The sequence below is a fragment of the Salvia splendens genome, chromosome 3, assembly GCF_004379255.2.
Source record: "Salvia splendens isolate huo1 chromosome 3, SspV2, whole genome shotgun sequence".
Taxonomy (NCBI): domain Eukaryota; kingdom Viridiplantae; phylum Streptophyta; class Magnoliopsida; order Lamiales; family Lamiaceae; genus Salvia; species Salvia splendens.
This window is the reverse complement of record NC_056034.1, coordinates 17,758,217-17,780,357: the sequence shown is the minus strand read 5'-3', so window position 1 is coordinate 17,780,357 and position 22,141 is coordinate 17,758,217.

The window sequence follows — 22,141 nt, the reverse complement described above, 5'->3', positions numbered from 1 at the left end:
GCCAACTGACGAAGTGCAGCCGTGCACTTTTGCAACGGTGTAAGGCCGGGTCTGCCGACACCATCTTCCCTATACGTCATGTATTCATCACGTGACGACAAATTCGGACAATGCTGAGAAAAAGGTAACGCGGCATTCTAAATCGGCGGCGGAAAACGGTCGGTCCCCACCGTGGTTGCTCGGAAAAATAGTCTGCAATCAGACGTTGGTGAGCTGCTGCGTGGTCGCGTCGGACAACCGTCCGACGTTTGAGGCCTGAGGACACGCCCGGGCTCCGGCCTGGCCGGCGTTGGAGGTGCTCTTTTTCCGGTCCCGGGCCCCAATTTTAGGTTTCTTTTGCATTTGGAAGAGGAAGGAGGGGGATGGGGAAAGGAAGAAGATAGAGGAAGAGGAAGAAGAGGGCGACGATTTCTGGTTTCTTTTGCATTTGCACCCCCAATTTTCTCATTATTTTTTTTTGCATTTTGAAGAAGGATGAAGAGGGGCGAGAGGAAGAGGAAGAAGAGTGATTTTTTTGCATTTTTTTATGTTCTAATTTAATATTTTAGTTTATAATTTATTATTTTTGAATTAAAAATAAATTTCCCGTGTTATAATTGTTCAACGTTTTTTATTTTACGCGTAAAATAAATGGTATGTGACATCCCCAACCCGAAACATGCATCATTTTGCATATTAATATGGTTTTATTTATCATTGCATATATATAATGCTATTTAAATAATTATATATTATACATGTATAAGCGTGTGTGTGTACGTGACCTTAAATAGCTAATTTAAGTGGGTGCATGGGAGTGTTTAGTGCATGACAATATATATATATACACGTTCTTACACACATAGGCACAAAATTGAATATGACGAATCTCCTAATTATTAACTTTATTTAGTGAAGCAAAATATAGTAATGTACGTCTTAAGATTGCTATTTTATTCATTTAGTATAGTTGAAGTTATTTACATTAATTATTTTAATAATCAAGAATAGCCCTTTTTGGAAATAATAATTTTCCATAAGATGATTCAAACCTAGCACTCTTTCCTTGTAGTGCACGTGTCATATATAGTGATGTGTGAGACAGTAAAAAAATTGGAGTATATAACAAATTGTTGGCTATGGCTAGCTATGATAAAATTTTCTTCTTATATATAATGACTAACTCGTGTATGCATTCATGTAGCTGATATAAATATGTAAAATGAATTATGCAGTCAAAAGCCATTACAATTATTATATTATATAAAGTAGAATATTAGTCGGTTTAACCGACTATGAATCACTATAAAAGGGTTACATTCATTTTGTATATTGGAGATAAAAAGCCTAAAGCAAAGAATAGAGAAAAAAAACATCTCCGACGAGAGAGAAAGATGGGTTTTCGGTGGAAGGTAGAGTAATTCTAGAGAAGAGAAATAAAATATTTAAAAAGTATTAGGATTGACGACTGAAAATCATGAGACAAGATCAGAAGTTCAGTTAATCAATCTATTATAATCAGGTGTGTATAAATCACAATTTTAGTTTTACATGTGTTATGTGGTTTATTGTTATATTGTTATATGTTGAATTGGAAAAAACATGTGTTATGTGGTTGATTCATTATTGGATTATATGGTGTGAAATTAATATGATTATGTGTTATTTGATATAGATGGTGGAATATGATATGGATATGTGATCGGTGCAATGGATATGATGTTGTAAATGAATTATATGATAAAAATATGTAATTGATGTTTTACATATGGTATTGAAAGTACATGAATCATGTGATTAAAGAGGATCTGTGACAGCCTTGTACTGGATCTGAAATTACAGAGGGACCTATGAGTCCAAATACAGAGGGACCTATGTGTCCAAATATAGAGGGACCTATGAGTCCAAATACAGAGGGACCTATGAGTCCAAATCATAATGGGACCTACGGGTCAATCATAGAGGAATCCCGGGCAGATACCAGGCTTGACTGTTACAGAATAATAAACTGAACAAAGTGGCATGTGCATATGTATATGAATTTGGATTGAATATTTGCTGGTTATTGCTATATATTTTGGTTTAAGAATATGGCTGACTATTGGACTGTGGAATTAAAGGTAAGGTTTATATATACTGAGTTGTGGCTCATATAAACCACTAAATTTTTCAGGAATAAGATATCAGTGAAGTTTTTGGTTGACGTGAGTCGTAGGAACTGTACGTGTTATCAGGTTCGGCGGCTGACGCATATTGGCAACCTTCTTCTCCTCCTCATCATTTTGCATGTAGATAAATGTATAGTATATAGAGTGGTGAGAGGGTTCCACTACTTTACAGGATATTTTGAAATATGTATTGGATAAGTGTTGGTTTGAACTTATATAATATGGGTATTCTATGAATTAGACACGTGTATTGATTGCTTTTATGATAAGGGTTTTATTTATTAAAAGAGTATACGTCAGAGGGGTTGAGGTGTGACATGGTAAATTGTGAATAGTGCAATTTAATAGTTGTGGCCTGGGATGAGGCCTGCAGAGTTAGAGCAGTTGTGGCTTGAGACTCAAATTTAGGGAAATGATGACGTGGAGGGGACTTGGGCCTGAATTGGGGTCGGGGTTAAGGATGCTCTTAGGCTGCTCACATTGTTGCATCCTTCGTTTCAATTTTCCGAACTCTTGTTTCTAAGGGCATCCACAATGGGGCTCCCTATAGTGCGCCATATAGGGCGCCCTATTCTCCGCCACATCAGCATTTCATCCTCCTACCCTTCCACCTGCAGTGGGATGCCCTATAGGCCGCCCTATAGTCCTCCATAAGCATTTTATTTATTTGAATATTTAAAACACTACAAAAAATGGAAAAAAACTTCATTTCATTAAAATTCAAACATTACACTACGAAATAAAAAAACTACAAATTCTCAACTACAGTAACGGTCCCAAACTTATTCAATCATGTCGTTCATGAGCTGAGCATGGCCTTGTTGGTTGCGCATTGAGGCCTGTCTAGATAGAACCTCATTGAAGCCCATCGGTAATCCTCGAACGTGGGGCGGGGCCGCCGTGCTGGAGCTAGATTCACCTTCATCATCGCCCCAATCGGTGACTCTTTCACATTCGTGTTCGACTGTCATGTTATGCAAGATGATGCATGCATACATGACATCGGCGATGACGTCCTTGTACCAGAACCGCGCAGGACCCTTCACTATTGCCCACCGCGCTTGGAGCATACCAAATGCCCGCTCCACATCCTTCCGTGCAACCTCCTGAAGGCAATCGAATAAGGCTCGAGTCAAGGCCAGAGTAATGCCCTCCGAGGTACTCCAGTCGTCGCCGGGTCTTATTTTTTTCAGTGAGAAAGATTGAGAGTGAAATATTAGTGTGTGGGGAAAGTGAGAGATGGGAGAGAATCATTGGTGTGGGAAATGGAAGAGAAATGGGGTTTAAATAGATAAAAATTTCAAAAAAAAGGAAAACGCGTTGCATCGTCCGTGGTATCGTCTGCGTGACCCGCAGTGGGGCGGACAATACCGCGGACGATGCGTGTTCCGACACCATCGTCCGAAACACGCATCGTCCGCGGACGATGTATAGGGCGCGGACGATGCATCGGGCATCTTCCGCATGGCTACAGTGGCAGACGATAGTGGACGATCATCGACATGGATCATGGGCTTTCGGGTGTGACCCTAAAGGGTTGCGGGCTAATCGTGTTGTAATTTTATCAGGCTAGAAATAATCAACCCTAATCCTATAAATTTGGCAGGCTATTTGGGTCATCCCATGGATTGTAGGCTGCACTAACATCCCTAGTTGTTGTGTTGTGCATTAGCTAAGGACAATGAAGAAAATATGAATAAAAGTAGGGAATTGCAACTTGTTCATGCCTTCAATAAGCACTCTCATATTTTCAGATGTGCATACGAAATTTTCTTTCCGGTCCCCAACTCGTAAGAGTCTCATCCTTATTCTTTTAGTTGAATCATGTTGATAATATAATTCGTTGTTAACACAAAATTCCCCCACATATTTCGGGTACACATAAATTAATCAACAAAGTATTCATCATATATATTACATATTACTATTAGATTTTTACGTTCAACAACGTCATTCGATTAAAGAGAATATAAAATCGTAGTTTGATGAATTATACTACTCATAACTTAATTATGCAAACGGTGCCACATATTCAATACCCCTATCACTCCGAATACATTTTATTTGACATCAAAGTTGATTTTCGGCTTCCTCTACTAAGTCTTTAAACACTTCAATTACATAATCTTTACTTCTTAAAAGTAAATGTAACAACTTAATTAGCAATCATCCACAAATTAATACTATTATTTTGATATTTTTTTATTGACGTTAATTATCATATATTAATATTAAATTTGAAAATATAATAGTCAAATATTAGTTTGCGATTTATAGTGAAAATGCAATTTGCATTCGATTAAGTCTAATTATCTAAATATACCTAGGTTTGTGATCTATGCAAAATTAAATCTTAATATAAAATACAGAACAAACATACATAGATCAGGTTTAGGTCATTGTTAATTTGTTTTTAGGTAATTTTTGTAAGAATGACTTAAAATGATAAAAAAAACTTCAAACCCGGATTTTATAAAATGACTCAAAACTGATTAATAATGACCTTTCGTATTTTTGATTAATTATTGACCATTAGATTGACAAATCTCGTGGCCACAATTTAGAATTTTGGCATGCATTTTGTACCGAGATCAATTTTTGTTTATAGCACTAATCAAGCGAAATTAATTACTCTGACAGTCTCTCATTAATTGTCCACTTTTGCCATTTTCGACTGTTCTCCATTAATTGTCTACTTAAACTTTTTACCACAGAAGGTAATGGATCTTACATTGCACTAACTTATTCCAACTAACATCTTATTATAAAACTAATACACCCTCCGTCACAACATAAGCAAGTCGTATTCTTCTTTAGGATGCGGCACTATAAGTGAGTCATTTCCATTTTTAGCGAAAAATCATCTCCCTTACTTTATTCTTGTCTTTACTTCTCTACTTTTATCTCTTTCATATTTTACTATGTCTGTTTTAACTCTTTAAATATCAAATCATTAAATCCCGTGTCAAAAGAAGTGATTCACTTATCTTGGGACGGGGGGAGTATATAAAAATGAGACTCATATTCCACTAAATATTTCAACCAAACTTTCCTTAATGCTCCATTTGTCCCATAAAAATATGTGCACTTTCCATTTTCGTTCGTCCCACAAAAATATGTGCATTTCATTTGTGGAAAGTTGTCCTAATTTAATACCTCTATCATCAATTAATTTACAAGTTATACCATCATTAAACATTATTAATAATTTGGTTTCTACTATCCATTAATACTACTTTAACTACCATAATTTTCATTTTTGTTACTTTATTAATTTTATTTTAATTCTCGTACTATGACCATATTTTTATAAGACGGAAGGAATATTTAGCAATTCACTCATTCAATTGAGAAAAGACCACATGCAATTCAAAATTTGGATGGATAACGAGTAAATGCGAGAGCGCGATAGAGGAGCCAAAACAATAAGATTTGGCAGAGATTACCCAAATTTTACAAGTTCGAAGGCGTTGATATTTACAAATATTTTATATAGGGTCTGAGCTATAAATATAGTAAAAAAAAAACATGTGAAAAGATAGCATGTTGTAGGAGTAAAAAGTTAAAAAAAACAAAAATAGTTATTGAGTAGATCAAGGTAAAGGGAAGAAAGGACAATAACCATTGGTCTTTGGGCCGCCCCATCTCGGTCACCGATAGGTCGCTAACTTGTATCATGACGTCACTCTCCCTTTATACATTCGAGGAATTCCTCTCACCATCACGCGCCGAACCACCGCGTCCATCACACCCAAAAACAACCCACGCACCATCCAATGCGATGGGGCCGGGGCAATTTTTCAGGTAAGGTAGGGTGCACGGATAGCAGCTCTACCCTTTCGATGACTGTCATTAATATTTTTAAACTACTTTGAGTATTTAGAATTATATATTCTCTGGTAGTCAATTTTGAAATCTACAAACTAAAACTTCATTACGCTTTTCAGAGTAAAATTATATTTTACCGGGTTATTTTATCTTTCTATATAAAAATACTAGTAAAAGGGACTAATATAATTTGGCTGACAAAAGATTATGAATATCAAAGTAAAAGATTATTAGGTGAGTTAATTCCACTCTATTAAAAATAGGGCAATTGCTAGTAAAGTTATGAATTTTTGAAATAGTTTGATTTTTTTTTGCCAACTTAAAGTATTGCATGACAAATCATGAATTTTATCGGACTGTGTAAATTTGTCATCTGATCCGATAGATTTTCGACATAAACATATCCTACGGGGCGCGCCGGAGGCATGACTTGGCAAATGACAAATTTATGGTTCAATTTGAATTATGGAATTAATGCTACTTTTATGCTGAATTCGATTTGAATGATGATGTCTCCTTATATTTGTTCCATCTATTTTCATCTCTTGGGATATAGTTGTTTCAATCTAACAAACCATATCAATATAAAACGCTTTAACTGATAAAGTGACAATTTAGGTGTCCACTATAAGGCGGACATCCCAATAGCCCCGCCACAGTTTTTGTCCATAGCCTCAAAATTTTATTTCCGCCACTATGGTGGACACTTCCAATAGCCCCCAAATTTTATAATCAATTTTAATTTTAAAATGTTTTTAGTTTCAATCAAGTATAATTAAAATTATCGCAATGTAAATAATTAGAAAACGAGGTAATTGAGGCCGAATATTCGTTGTATTGCAAAAGGGTAAAATTATACAACGAATAATTAAAATAAAATACAACTAAAAACTCAGCCACCGTCTACTCGGTGTCGGAGTCGGCTTCTTCACCATGTGCTGTGGGATTGGGGAGGGCTGGGGGATGCGCGATCTAGACGCGGCCGACGGTAGGCGGGAGGCACTTCTAGCCCCTCTAGCTCTGCGGATGGAGGCCTGTTGTCCCGGGGGCCGTCCTCGCCTAGTGTGTGTAGCGGCTAGCTCTTCGACTTGCTCGTCGGGCTGCTCGAACGAGTGCGAGCCGCTTCCGCTGCTGTAGTCCCCGGCAAGGTTGTGCCTTGTACGCTTCGGCCCAGGATCTGTGTTGACCTCTCGCGCCACGATGGACTTGAATTTCGGACAATCCGCGAGGACCAGATACTCTTCCCACAATGTGAACTTCGGCCAGCTAGGGGTGGCAAATCGTGCGTGTCGGGTCGTTATCGTGTCGACACGATAACGACACGAACACGATAACAACAAACATGAACACGACCCGTTAAGAAAACCTCAAACACGAACACGAACACGACACGAAATCCTCAGACACGAACACGACACGAACACGACACGAACCCATTAACGACACGAACCAATTCGGGTCAACACGACACGATAACAACACGTACACGAGATGACACGATAACGACTCGATAACAACACGACCTGATAACGGTTAATCCTATTAAAAATGAAAATAATAAGAATTAATAATATTAAAATATTATTTGTTAACGGATAATACGAACACGACACGAACACGACACGAACACGTATTGTTAACGGATAACACGAACCCGACACGAACACGACACGAACACGACACGAAATTTTCGTGTCCTTAACGGGTCGACCCGATAAGGACACGAACCCAATAAGCTCCGACCCAAACCCATTATTTTCGTGCCGGTTCGTGTCGTGTTATCGTGTCGTGTCAAAAATTGCCAGCCCTACGGCCAGCCCTCCGTGTTGTATTGGCCCATCGACATGGCCTTCACGTCTGTTTCGCTTCGGCCACTCTCAGCGTGGAGAAGGTTGTTCTGGTATATGGACGCGAACCGCTTGGTAGCCCGCAGAATCCTACCCCACTTTTTTCAAAATTGTTTTGGGTCGCGCTTCTCGGGGCCGTAGGGTTTGAAGTCCTCGTATGCCATCATGACGTGCCTCCAAAAGCTTCCCTCGGGCTGATCGGTGCCCACCACGGGGTCCGATGTGATGGCATCCCACGCCCTCGCCACGACAATGCTCTCCTGTTTGGTGTAGAGCTTGCCCCGGTTGGAGCCACCGCTACCGCCGATGCCACTGCCCTCGCCACCTGCACTGTCGACGCCGCTGCCCGAGCCGCCACCGCCCCTCCCCGAGCCACGGCTGCCTCCATTGCCGCCTCCGCCCCTACCTCCACCCCCTCCGCCCCTATCGCCGCCGCCTCAGGCCGGAAACGACGTTTCCACCCGTTCTGCCGGCGTATCCGGGACGCCGGAACTGAGCAGACCTATCATAGTATCCAGCGCGTCTTGATCTGCTTCGGTGAAAGGAGATTGGCTGGATTGGAAAGGGGACTCCGGACGCGACTGGTTAAGCGCATCGAGGTTGGGTCTGTAATCTCCAAATGCGGAGCCACTCAGATTCCGCTGAATAGGTGGGGGCGTTGGAGAAGACCTCCACGACTGAGATGGAGGTAGGTTTGGGCTCGATGCCCACGGCGGGGGAGATTGACTCCACATCCATGGCTGAAACGGAGCCCCGCCATATCCCGTCGGCTGAGAAGGATATCCGCCATATCCCGACGGCTATGAAGGATAGCCGGCCGACAGCTGTGAAGAATTGCTGCCATAGCCCGATTCCTGCGAGTCGGGTGATTCGTCGTCTCCACCGTGCATTTTATAGAGAGTGAAAGTGTAGATAGTGAATGGAGAGATTTTGTGAAAATGGTGAAAAAATAGGTGGTGGAGAGTGGTATTTATAGAGGTAAGTAATAAAAAAAAATAAAAAATTCGAGGTGACCGCCGGCGCGCCGATCGCCGGACACTATGGCCGGCGCGCCTATAGGCGCGGCGAAAGGACGCCCGACGCGTCCTCGCCCTCCCGTCGTCCGCCGCATACCGCCCCAATTCGTCGTCCACCCCGGGGGCGGACATCTCCCCCCACTATAAACCGCCCCGGGACCGCCCCCGCCGGGGCTATAGGCGCGGCGGTCCTATAGTGGATGCTCTTATAGTTCGCTAGAATTTCAAATTCTTGAAGAATCCTCACATATTCACATTCGTGTGGATAGTTTATCAAATATTTAATTTTTTGTAATTAGATAGATAATCACGAATCCCTCAAATTGGGCTCAAGTACCAATTATTTTATCCGTTGAACTTTAATAAGATGTGCTACTTTCGAGTCCATTACCATTAAGGCTTATTAAGTTCTGCATTATCAGTATATCGAGTTACGATAATTTAATTTCCCAAATGGCCCATAAACCATTTTCACTCATCGATTAAATACACTTATATATGGGCGCTGCTTTTTTTTTGAGACGCTGCATATTACTATAAATTAAATACACTTATATAAATCGAGCATTTCATATTTGATTTTTCAAATATCATGGCCCTTTGTAATATATAGATTAATAAACAGAACAAGGTGTATCTGTTACGGGCGTTAAACATATATTGCGTATTACATCCAACGCAAAATAAAATATAAATGTGGAAATGCAGTAGAAACTGTTGTGAGGCCCAATGATTTAAGGGTGTAGATATAATTAAAGTTGTAATTGAGGTTCTGATAAATTAATACTTCAAAGATAAACCCTACTGGGCCCTTCTAGAATAACGTTTATTCATTATCACCGCAATAGTATAATTTCGCCAGATATTGCCTATAAATATTAATGTAGATATCCTTCCCAGAAAAAAAGTCTTGTCTACTACTTATACTAATTTTTTTTTGGTTAATTACAAAAGCTATTTACCGGCGGATCCAGTTTTAATATAACTTTAGAAATGATATCAAAACTCTTTTAAACAATTACTCCATCTTGGTCTATTCATATAACCTTATTTGGATAGATTCCAATAAATTATTTGTTATTTGGATAGATCCTAATAAATTATTTACTTTCTTTTTTACTTTTATAAGTAAACCTCAATCCCATTAATTTTTTAAAACATGCAACGATCAAATATAAGACATTTAATGAAGACCGGGAGGAGTACTCACTTCATAATGGAAATTTCTTTTCAATGCGAATATTAAATAAGAGATGTTCGTAGCAAGTACAGATATAATAAAACATAGACATAATAATGTACTCCAACAGATAAGAAAAAATGTACTGGTAGCATTCATTATTTGCCAAAACTGAAAATAATTTTATTACAGTACTATAATGGACAATACCCTAAAGTCACATGCGAAAATCAAATTAATTCAAAATCATCTTTTTTTTTCAAGTTACTAGTTTTAAAAAAAATTAAAAGACTAGTTCAGAGGGACGTTGACTGTCAGCCGTGCGATACCGTTACTTTTGTACTACATAGATACGTATTTTGTTTGATTTTTGTAGTTGTGAATATTATACAGTAAATAATTATTTTGAAGAAGAGTATGAATATGTATAGATCAAATATAGATGTAGGACCTGCAAGCTGCAAACAGCAAAGATTGTAGGTGTGTAGAAGGAAGCCAAAGCTTTTCTTCTCCAATTCTACTACCATTCAATTTTTGTTTTGGTGAAAGATGAATAACATGCTTTTGCGCGGTGGTTGGGTGGTACATGCTTAGCTTACTATTGTGATGTGAACCTCTTTTTTGGACTTTCTATTCTCACTCTCATCACCATTAATTATAATTTATATATATATATACTCTTTTTTGGACTTTCTATTCTCTCTCTCATCACCATTAATTATAATTTATATATATATATATATATATATATATATATAAAAGATCAAATTATAACTAATATTAAGTGTATAACTAGAGAACAAATCTAAGTCACTCATTATCTTAATCTAATGACTAAATTAAGTATTCATTTTCTATTAATAAAAATTGCATGGGGTATTTTGGGGAGAAAAAAACTCACGTCTAAAAAGGCAATCTCCCTCACGTCTAAAAAAAAATCTCCCTCTCGAGCATCTGAACACTGGCTCCGTCCCTCTGCTTCCTGTACAAATGCGGCGGCGACCGTGGCTGCAGCGGCCGCATTCAACTTCCGATTTGAGTTTCATTACTTCATTGACAAACTGATTAATTTGGGATTCAACAACAATCCTCTCGGCGGCATTCTTCCGTCTTCCGTTGGAAACTTATCTCCCCGTCTCCAACAGTTCAACGCCTATGGATGCGGATTGAAGGGAAGCATCTCTGCAGAGAGGGGCAATTTATCTGATTTGATCATGCTCGGTTTAGACGACAATCGCCTCGTTGGGAGCATTTGGATTTAGCATTCAACAACCATCACATGCTTCATCACCTGTGATTTACAAAGCTTGTCTTTATTGAGTTTCAGTGCGAATCAGTTGCATGGTGCAATTCCTGAGTGTTTACAAAATGTGACATCCTTACGCAAACTGCATCTCGAATCCAACTTCTTGAACTCAACCGTTCCATCGGGCTTGTGGTGTATGAAGGATCTGCTATTAATTACTTCACATCACTATTAGAATGATTTTACTTCACTGTTGTTAACAAAATACATCACTATTAGCATGATTTTACTTCACTGTTGTTAACAAAACACATCACTATTAGAATGATTTAAATTCACTGTTTTTAACAAAACACATCACTATTAGAATGATTTTACTTCACTGTTTTTAACAAAACACATCACTATTAGAGTGATTTTACTTCACTGTTGTTAACAAATTACATTACTATTAGCATGATTTTACTTCACTGTTGTTAACAAAACACATCACTATTAGAATGATTTTACTTCACTGTTGTTAACAAAACACGTCACTATTAGAATGATTTTACTTCATTGTTGTTAACAAAATACATCACTATTAGAATGATTTTACTTCACTGTTGTTAACAAAACACATCACTATTAGAATGATTTTACTTCGCTGTTGTTAACAAAATACATCACTATTAGCATGATTTTACTATAACCAAGTATTTAACTGGTGTTAATAAAATACATCACTATAACAAAAAAAGTTTTGAATCTTTTTATGTCGTTGAGATTTCATTTGACATGATATTTTACTCGTTTTTCGTAGTCTGAATATGGAATCAGAGGTCTAATTATACAATTACAATATGAGAAGTATCTTGAATATGATTTTGGTTCATGAAGGGAGTGTTAATGTGTGTATATCTTCTATGCAATCTGCACATGCTTCTTATCACCCTTCAAGCATTTCTTGTTCTATGTCTGCATCTATTGTCCGCTCAAGCTGTCGATTTCATGGAAAACGGGATCTCCCTGCCCTGTTGAGGATTTCACAGTTTTTATACTTGCACTAACTGAACATAATTCCTCATGCATGAGAAGAGACTTTGCTTGCTAGTGTCTCGTGTTATGTGGAAGATATGTCCAAGACTCGTTGGAACCTTGAATCGCGGTTTAATTTTGGCGAAGAGGGAAGAGGAGGAGAAGAGGAGAAGATGCGACGCGGTTTCTTTCAAATGAATTGAATTTGTAATGGCGTAACCTAATTTTGGCTGTCAATGACCATTATACTCCGCTTTGTTATTGTGGAGTAAATTTGTGAAAGAAAGAACTAATTTCTCCTTTAAATTCTAAAATTACATGTATTAATACTAGCCCTTGATTTTCTTAATCTTGTGGTTGTGATTTGTTCTCTAGTTATGTAGTTAGTGGGCACTTGCCCTATATCACTATTTATTTATGTATTGTGTGTACATGGATTATATATGTAATTGACATGGATTGTATACATGGTTGACATTATATGTGTATAGTTGACATGAATTGTATATGTAGTTGACATTATATGTATGTAGTTGATATGAATTATATATGTAGCTGACATTATATGTGTGTAGTTGACATTAAAAAAGGGAAATAGCTAAATCTTGAATCTAACTCTTAGCAACTAATTCTCAACTGGGGAATATCACCAAACACCTAGAGTGCATTATGATTAAGTTTGATTCCCCAATCCAGCTCACATCCAACACAATTGATAACCCAAACCCTAAAACTTCCACTTCCATAAACGAATCAATAATTAAGCTTGCAAAAAGTTCAAATCCTATAACAAAAGCAAATTTTGGAAAATCAATCTCTCAAATCAGTTCACATCCAATACAATTGATAATGCAAAGCCTAATACCTCCAAATTCATACTCGAATCAACAATTAAATTTGCAAAAGCTCAAACACTGTCAATGAAGCTCCATTTCTATTTCCTCGCCGCATTCCTCCTACTCCGCCTCCCGCGCGGCGGCGATTCAGCTCTGCCACCGTTCTCGTGCGATTCAGCCGATCCTAAAACCAAATCGTTCAAGTTCTAAATATCTGCCGATTGCACAACGAGCTCGCGACCTAGTTTCGCGGCTGACATTAGACGAGAAGATTTGGCAGCTGGTTGATTCGTCCGCATCCATTCCGTGGCTCGGCATCCCCGCATACCAGTGGTGGTCCGAGGTGCTGCACGGCGTCTCCGGATACGGCCGTGGCGTCACTTACGGCGGCGCAATCAGCGGGGCCACCAGCTTCCCCCAAGTTATCCTCGCCACATCCATCCACCTTCGATTCACGCCTTTGGTACCACATCATAAAAAGACAATCGCAGTTATTAGCGTAAAAGCATCATGAAAAGTTTCTCTGAGGAATCGTTGAAATCCGAGAGAAATCTCACAGAAATCGCCCAAATCGCCCAACACAGGCGGAAGAACCCTAATTAAAACATGAAATTACCATTCTGCCCTTTCATAATTAATTAATCTAAAAATATTTTCCAGGTGGCAAATTCTAAACCACTCATTTAATAAAAATGAGTAGCTGATAATGTATCGCAATTCTCAATTAGGCTAAAAAATCTCAATTGATCACAACCCTTATATATATATATAGCCATAAAAGCAGTATCGTTTATGGATAATATGAGTTTTAATAAGAAATTGATAAAGTAAAAAAAATAAACAGAAAAAGTTGGGAACATAAGAGATTATGGAGAAAGGGTGGGTAAAAGACTACTATTTTTTTGAACATAAAAAAATAGTAAAATAAGAATATATATTTTGTGGATTATATAAGAGAGAGAGGGTGGTGTGGGTCAATAATCAATATTCCAATCATATCATGGAAAAAAGAGTTGGTGGTGCTCCCAGCTGTGCAAACATCAAGGGTTAATGCTTGGGGTGCCCTTACATGCATACATACATACACACATATATATCTACATATCTTCGATTCAGCTTTTTTCATTTGTTTTTGTGGTTGTGTGACTCTCGTAATATTCTTTTTCTCTGCACATTTATGTATCACGAGACTGTGAATCGGAATATTTTCAACGCCCATCATCTTCAATTGGACATTTTTTTCTTCAACTATAGTCTATAGAGTAGTATGCAATAATGTAATTTTAACTTTTCGATTTTTGAAATATACAGTATGATGCCATCCCACGTGGCATTACAAACTCAATGGTCGTTATCGGAGACTGACATGCACATATTTAGGGTTTGTAACATATGGGAAAAAAAATCTCCAAAGATAAAAGAGTAGAATGATCCTTCTCCAATTATATATGGTCCCACTCCCACTGTAAAAGATTTTCAGTTTGGAAGTAGCTAGCTAGCTAGGTTTAGACCTATGAAATTTTCAAAGTTATGTAATTATTCAAAAATGGATATTTAGTCCTGAGGAATTAATTAGACATGTCACGGGTTGCTGCTTTTCTGCTGCCCTATATTTGTTCATACTTCATACACATTTCTACTCTTTTTTTGGTTAACTAACTAATCACTCCATAATAATAATCTTACGTACCCTAACAAAAAAGCAAATGCTCGTAGTTCACATTACATGTATGTATGTCTTTCCATGGTGATAGTATAATATACTTTATACATACGTCCCTTTAAAAATAAAATATTTTCCTTTTGGATTGTCTTATTAAAAATGAAACGTTTTCTAAAATAAAAATAAAATCATCTCTACTTTTTCATCTTTCTTACTTTATCTCTATTCATAATTCATAAAACAACACTATATAAAATCTCGTGCCGAAAAAAATATGTTTCATTTCTATTGGGACGAAGGGAGTATAAGATTACATGTATGTCTTTCCACTTATGTGGTGATATAATATAAGCCATCACATTCTTATTCAAACTAATCGACCAATAGTTTTGCAAGATTATAATACTCTGCATCACTTCCATTCCACCCATGTGACCCCAAAAAAAGTAGGAATACATCACAACCATAATTTTCATGCCTAACCAAATTTATCGTATGAAAAAGGCCCCGTTGAAACACTATAAAACATTATTAATTCGTTAAAATGATCAATCCAAAAACATGTCTACCTATGAGATTAATTATAATCATGAACCAGGAATTGATTGAGTAATGTGACTAGTGCACCTTGAATTTTCCTGACCTATTATTTGAAAATGATTTACTATTATACTTATAACATAGATTCATTAGAACAAGTCTATGTATATATTCAAGTTTCTTTAATTCAAATCGTAATTCAAAGTCTCTCTTTATTTACCTGTTTCATAAGATTGAATCCCACAACTTGATCCTAGATGGATATATAGTCATATGATAATTAGTCATAGCCACCATCGTCCAACTAAAATAATTTTACAATCTAATCATAGATGAGTAATCATATGCTAGTGAGTCGGGGCAACCGAACAACACCCTGGTATACAGAATATGCAGAAAAGAATTAATGCCAGCATAGTAAACTTGGAAAGCCCAATTGGCCCAAACTGAAACTACTTTGGGCTAGAGAAGTGGGCCTACCTAGCTAAAGTTAAATAAACTTATTTATATATGTTTAGTTTAAGACCAAATATATATATACCCAATTATATCTCAAAATTTCGTTAATTATTTCTATCATTGTCGGTTCTTAATTTGCATATTTTGTTGTACTTGGGATATTAAATGCTCAAACTTGAAAGATCCAAGTAGAAATGTATGGTAATCACTTAAATTATATTTTGAGCATTTAGTCACCACAAAAACGATAATTAAACAACTTGTTGCTTCAATTGCGAGAAATATGAATATTACTATCAACTTGGAAAAATAAATTACATAGAAACTCAACCACAGACATGCTGCTTCCGTGCATGATCTGTATGCAGTATATAGAGTATAATACTTTGATTTTATTAGTACGAAGCTTCTATTTAAAGAACACTAACATTCTTTTTATTCTTTACTATTAGCATGCGCTGAATCAATGCTTTTAACGAGAAAAAGGGCTTAATTTATGTGTATTGTACGTTTTCGTAATTGTGTTTATTTGTATCTTTCTCTCAAGGAAAATAGAAGAAATTAGACTAATATAGGGCAAGGATATTTTTCAGGATGAAAAAGTAGTTTTTTGAGAGACCTTATAACCTTATACGTATTTACTTTTTTACGCGGACTTAATTTGTAGGATCGAACTATATATATAAACTTATATATAGAGAGTTACTTAGTAACATATGAAAGTTCATTTAATAGATTTATCTTTTAACATAACTATAACACTGATGATCTAAATAATCATTTTAATTCATAAATGAATATAATTAAACACTACGAAATAACCTTAAAATTAAGGTTTGACTGCCGATTTGGACTTTCATATGAGCTTCCTTTAATGTGCTACAAGATGGTATTATCGTTGACACACTTTTCAATGATTAATTGAACTACTTGGTTCTTAAATTAAGAGGAATATTTTGTTCAAGGCTTCTAGCCATCTTGTTGCCACTGGAGGAATTGAGGAACTGAACTACTTGTTCTTAATGAAGATTGGAGTAATTATCTTCTTAAATTTAACATTTAATTTTTGTGGAGCAAGCATTTATTCTTAATTGCATCCATTATTTAGTTTTTGCTTAAAACAACATTTAATTTTTCCAACTTTACTTCAAATTTAACATAATTTAATTTAGTGAGTTAGAAAAGAAAAATACCATCATACCAATATTATTTATAACAATCTATACATAGAGTTTTGGGAAAATTAACTAAAAGACTATTATGAATATTTTAATGAAAAAATGATGACTGAAAAGTTTTTAGTGAAATAAAATAAATGGTATTCAAATATCAATCCTTAAGTTAGGTTTATTAAGAGAGTTTTTCAGTTTCAAAAACTACCTGAATTCCTAGCCCTTTCTTCTTTTCCCACACATTTATGCCAATAATTTTTTCTATTCTCCCTATAAATTCTGGTAATGCTGAAGATAATGAGTATAGACGGGGGCGACGGGCGCTTGCAAAATCTATTGCTTAGGCATAATATGCAAATTCCTGAATTGTTGTTTTTATAAAATTTCGATTACAACATGTAATTTGGCCAGGGAGGCTCTCGAGTCTCGACTTGCTACGGTAGCGCAAGGATTGGTTGAGTCTCGACTTGCTACGAGAGCGCAAGGATGGGTTCGATATTGTGATTAGTGGCATTAACATGCCAGACAATGGGCGGTCTATAGCTTCTGTTAATTACATTGAGAAAAAACCTAAAATGGGATATAATAGTATGAAATCATGATTGACTCAATTGTGTTGTTTTTGAACAAAACTGTACATGTACAGTTTTAGTACTGTACTTTTTCTTCACTTATCCTTACTCTTTGCATGTTCTTTATTTTTTTTATGTATTTATTTAAAAATAAAATTAGAGTCTATTGCTATATAAGTAAAAATTTATTTATAAATTTAAGTATTTTTACAAGTGTTTAAGAATGACTGACAAAAAAACTAAAAATTGAAAAATGGAGTGAAAAGTTTATTAAATAAGCAATTTTTGAAATAATAGCACTTTTTAAACGTCTTGGTTGTGTTTTAACAACACAATATAGTTTTTATATTTTAATTTGTTTATGCATTAATTAAAATTAAATCATTTTTGTTAGTATTGCAACTAAAATTTTCCTTATCATTATTCATACAATTTACTTATACTTAACTTTTCTCATTTAGTTTTTTAAATATTAATATACTTTCATAATTTTTTTAATAAATGTACACAATAATCAAAATATGAAAAAAAGACAAAAAAGAAAGCGTAAGTCAAAATAGTGCAATTTTATTACCTTAACCTTTCCATTATATATTACATTGACCAAATGGAAGTGTTATATTTATCCAATAAACCCGCAGTAGAAAAATATAATGTAGATATTGCTCAATTTTTAAAAAATTAAACAAATACTATAAAATAAATTAAAAGATCTGTACATAACACATATAGGTGTTACACTTACACTAGTTTAAATATAAAAAGCAAGCATCGCATTACTTTATCGATTTTATTAACATATCTACTTAACTCATTAAACATCTATTTCTTAATATTCATGCCGAAAAGAAGTGCCTTGATTAACGCAAAACGGAGGAAGTACAAAGCAAACGCTGTAGTTGCCGAACTGCACTTTTGTATATATATAGGGGAGCCTTATTCTCCTTTTCACCTCTTAGATCCTTTTTCCTTCTTAATATTACGCGTTAGATCTAAGGCATCAACAGATCAGATTGATTCTATAAATCTGGTTCCGTGTTGCATTATAGAAGGTGGCTGTATGCATTACAGGGTTATTATTGACATTTGACAGTAAACGAACTGCCCTGTTTTGGTATCTGCGAATTTTACGGGTTTGTAACAATCCGACTCTTCTTCTTTCATCATTCATTACGCACACCACCAAAACCACTCCCTCCACTCTCTCCACTACTGAAAACCCTAGATCTCACTCCCCGTCGCCGCGTTTGAAGAATTAGCAGCAGTGCACACAAATTTCGCCGACAACTAGCTACCGGCGTTACATCGGCTTCTAAACACCGACTCCTTTCGTCTAGGTATGTTTGAAAAGGGACGTGGGCATTTTTTCCTGGGCGATTTTGCAGACCCGAATTGCTAAAATTGCAACTTTGAATATGCCGAGACGCAGAAATTTCAGAAATAACTTGTTATTTGTTCATGATTTTCACTGAATCTGTCGTGATATTGGGTTCGGTTCAATAGACATAAATTCCGGTATCTTATGGTTTTTTGGTTTCTGCCAGATCCAAAATGTCTAATCGAGGTCGACCGCGCTCACAACCTTCACAAGCTGCAGGTATATTTGAGTCGCTAATTGTGCAATTCAAAACCATATGTGTTGAGTGTGTGGAATGTTAATTGCATGTCTGTTTAGTGCGCATTAGGCCATGTTAAAACCGCATTGCATATGAAGTGGGTTGCATTATTGAAAAAAATATTGATAAATGTAACAGGATCTGTCGTGGTTCTGCGAAAAGTGGTTCTTGAAAGAATTTTTTATGCATTATTTTGATTTGTATCTGCATTATTTTGTTTATGAAGTGCATTATGAACATGTTCATTGTCATAATCTGCAGTACATCATGCATTTTAAGGGTATTGTGTGTATTGTTTACGCAACTAAGTCAATAGTACATGTACATATTATTTGGTTTGAGTAGTGCATTATGTATATATTTAAATTGTCATTTTGTGTAGTAAATTATGCAATATATAGGGTTTTGTGTGTTTTAGTGACTAAACTCAGGACAGATTATATATGTGCATTATTTAGGTTAGAATGTGCATTATGTACAATGATTTATGCATTATGTTGAGTATATTATGCATTCATAAGGGTATTGGTTGTGTTGGTTAATCTACTCAGTCAAGATTAAATATGTTAATTATTTGGTGTGGGCAGTGCAGTGTGAATCTGTAATTATGCATCTGTTGGAGTATGTTGTACATGTTGACTGATATTCTTTATATGGGTTAATAAACTTTGTATGTAATACATGTGCATTCTTGGGTTTAGACAATGCATTATGTATCATGATATTTACATTAACTGATGTATATTATGCATTATCAAAGGTAATTTGTATGTGTACATACATTGTGAAACAGGTAGTGTATGTATCATATGTGCATTACTTGCCTTGTGTTATGCATTATCGGTCATTTTTAATTCATAATTTCGTATGATTCATGCATTATTTGATATGATATATGAATTTATCCTTTAAAAGTTCATATCATTATGTATTCTGATTAAGTGATAATTTTCTGATTTAATATTTTGTTTGTTCCATATCAGAGAAGCAACTTAGATTAGACATAGACGATGCAGTGGACGATGTTATTCCCGTTGCGCTGGCGAAAAAGTTTAGGTATAGGTTGGCCGAGGTAGGCCCTAGTACGTCCGGAGATGATAGTGAGCCGAAACAGACTAAAGGACGAAAGGGTGATCGACTGTACGTTTGGGGCGGTCCTTTGTTTTGACATTAAGGAAATCCCCTGTTATCTTGCTTATTGGGTGTTGAACGCCCTTAATCGAGCCCGCGTTGCCTTGTTTGTCATAAGTGGATGTATAAAAACGATATGAAAATGTGCACTACTTGAATTAAACCTTTCATTATATTTCGAGAACTTATCATTATTCAGCAATAAACAAAGTGCATTACGTTTTTTTAGCTGTGCATTATGTATAATTAAATTGTCATTATTTGCAATGCATTATGCATTATGAGAAGTATGCATGGTATATTAAAAGTGGATATAAATTCATCAGTAGACAGATAAGTGCATTATTTGATTAAACCGTTGAATTATGTACCCAGAAATTGTCATTATTTAAAATGTTTTAGGGAATATGACATATCAATGGGCTGCATTATTTACTCAAATAAGTGCATTATTTAATTAAAACGTTGCGCCAGAATTTAGGGATACATGACATTATTTAATTAAAACGTTTCCGACCGACAAGAGGCTTCTACTCCGAATAACACTCAGGTACAACAACCACTGTACAAAAAACCAAGAGATCAGCAAATGCATACATGGCATGTCATGTTCTGACATGTAATGGACCTAAGAATAACTTTACTATGTATATATTTACATTACATAATACGTTAATTATGTTTAACTCAAACACGCGCTATTTTTAAACATTGTTATTAATGTCTACGTACTATACCCTAGCCCCTAAGCTTATTAAACCGTTAGGGGAAACAAGAAACGTGTGCCAAACATCAGAACACGGTACAACTTGTGCGCATGCATTTCAGATCACATATTGTGCATTATATAGTCATTCATATCCATTACTCGTTACCATGTGGTGCATTATTGGTATCGGTTTACAATTTGTTAGTAATGTCTACGTACTATACCCTAGCCCCTAAGCTTATTAAACCCTTAGGGGAAACAAGAAACGTGTGCCAAACATCATAACACGGTACATCTTATTCATATTCATTGCACTTCACATATTGTGCATTATATAGTTAATAATATCCATTACTCGTTACAATTTGGTGAATTATTCGTATCGTTTTATAATTTGTTATTAATGTCTACGTACTATACCCTCAGTCAGGATGAGTTTTTTGTATTATGTTGTGGGGGCAATGCATTGTGGAACTGTAATCTTGCATTTTTTTGTAGTATTGTCTGCATTATATGCGTTGTATTATTTAATATAGTTTAATACATTTTGTGTGTAACACATGTGTATTTTCATGTTGAGACAATGCATTAGCAGTTCATATGTGCATATTGTAGTATAGACTATGTATTATGGAACATAATTTATGCATTATGTTTACTAAAATATGTAAATTTCAAAAATACGTGATTTATATATAGGTCAACCGCGCGCTATTTTACATCGTTGTTATTAATGTGTAAGTACTATACCCTAGCTCCTAGGCCTATTAAACCCTTGGGGTAAACAAACACGTGTGGCAAACATCGAAACACGGCACATGAAAACACTAAATTCATGAGGCATACTCGCGGTCCATCATTAATTCCTCCAACGTATTATGCATTATACAGACAATATATTTCATTATGCACTTTCAGTTGGTGCATTATATGTAACCGTGCACCTTTTTCATAACTTTATTCGGTAAAAATATTAATTATAAAAATACGTGATTTATATATGTAAATACTACTCCCTCCGTTCCATGTTAATAGAGTCATTTTACCATTTTTGAAAGTTCCAAGTTAATTGAGTCATTTCTATATTTGGTAAAAAGTAACCCCCTCTCTTACTTTATTCTCTCTACATCTCTCTTACTTTATTCTCTCTTACTTTATTCAC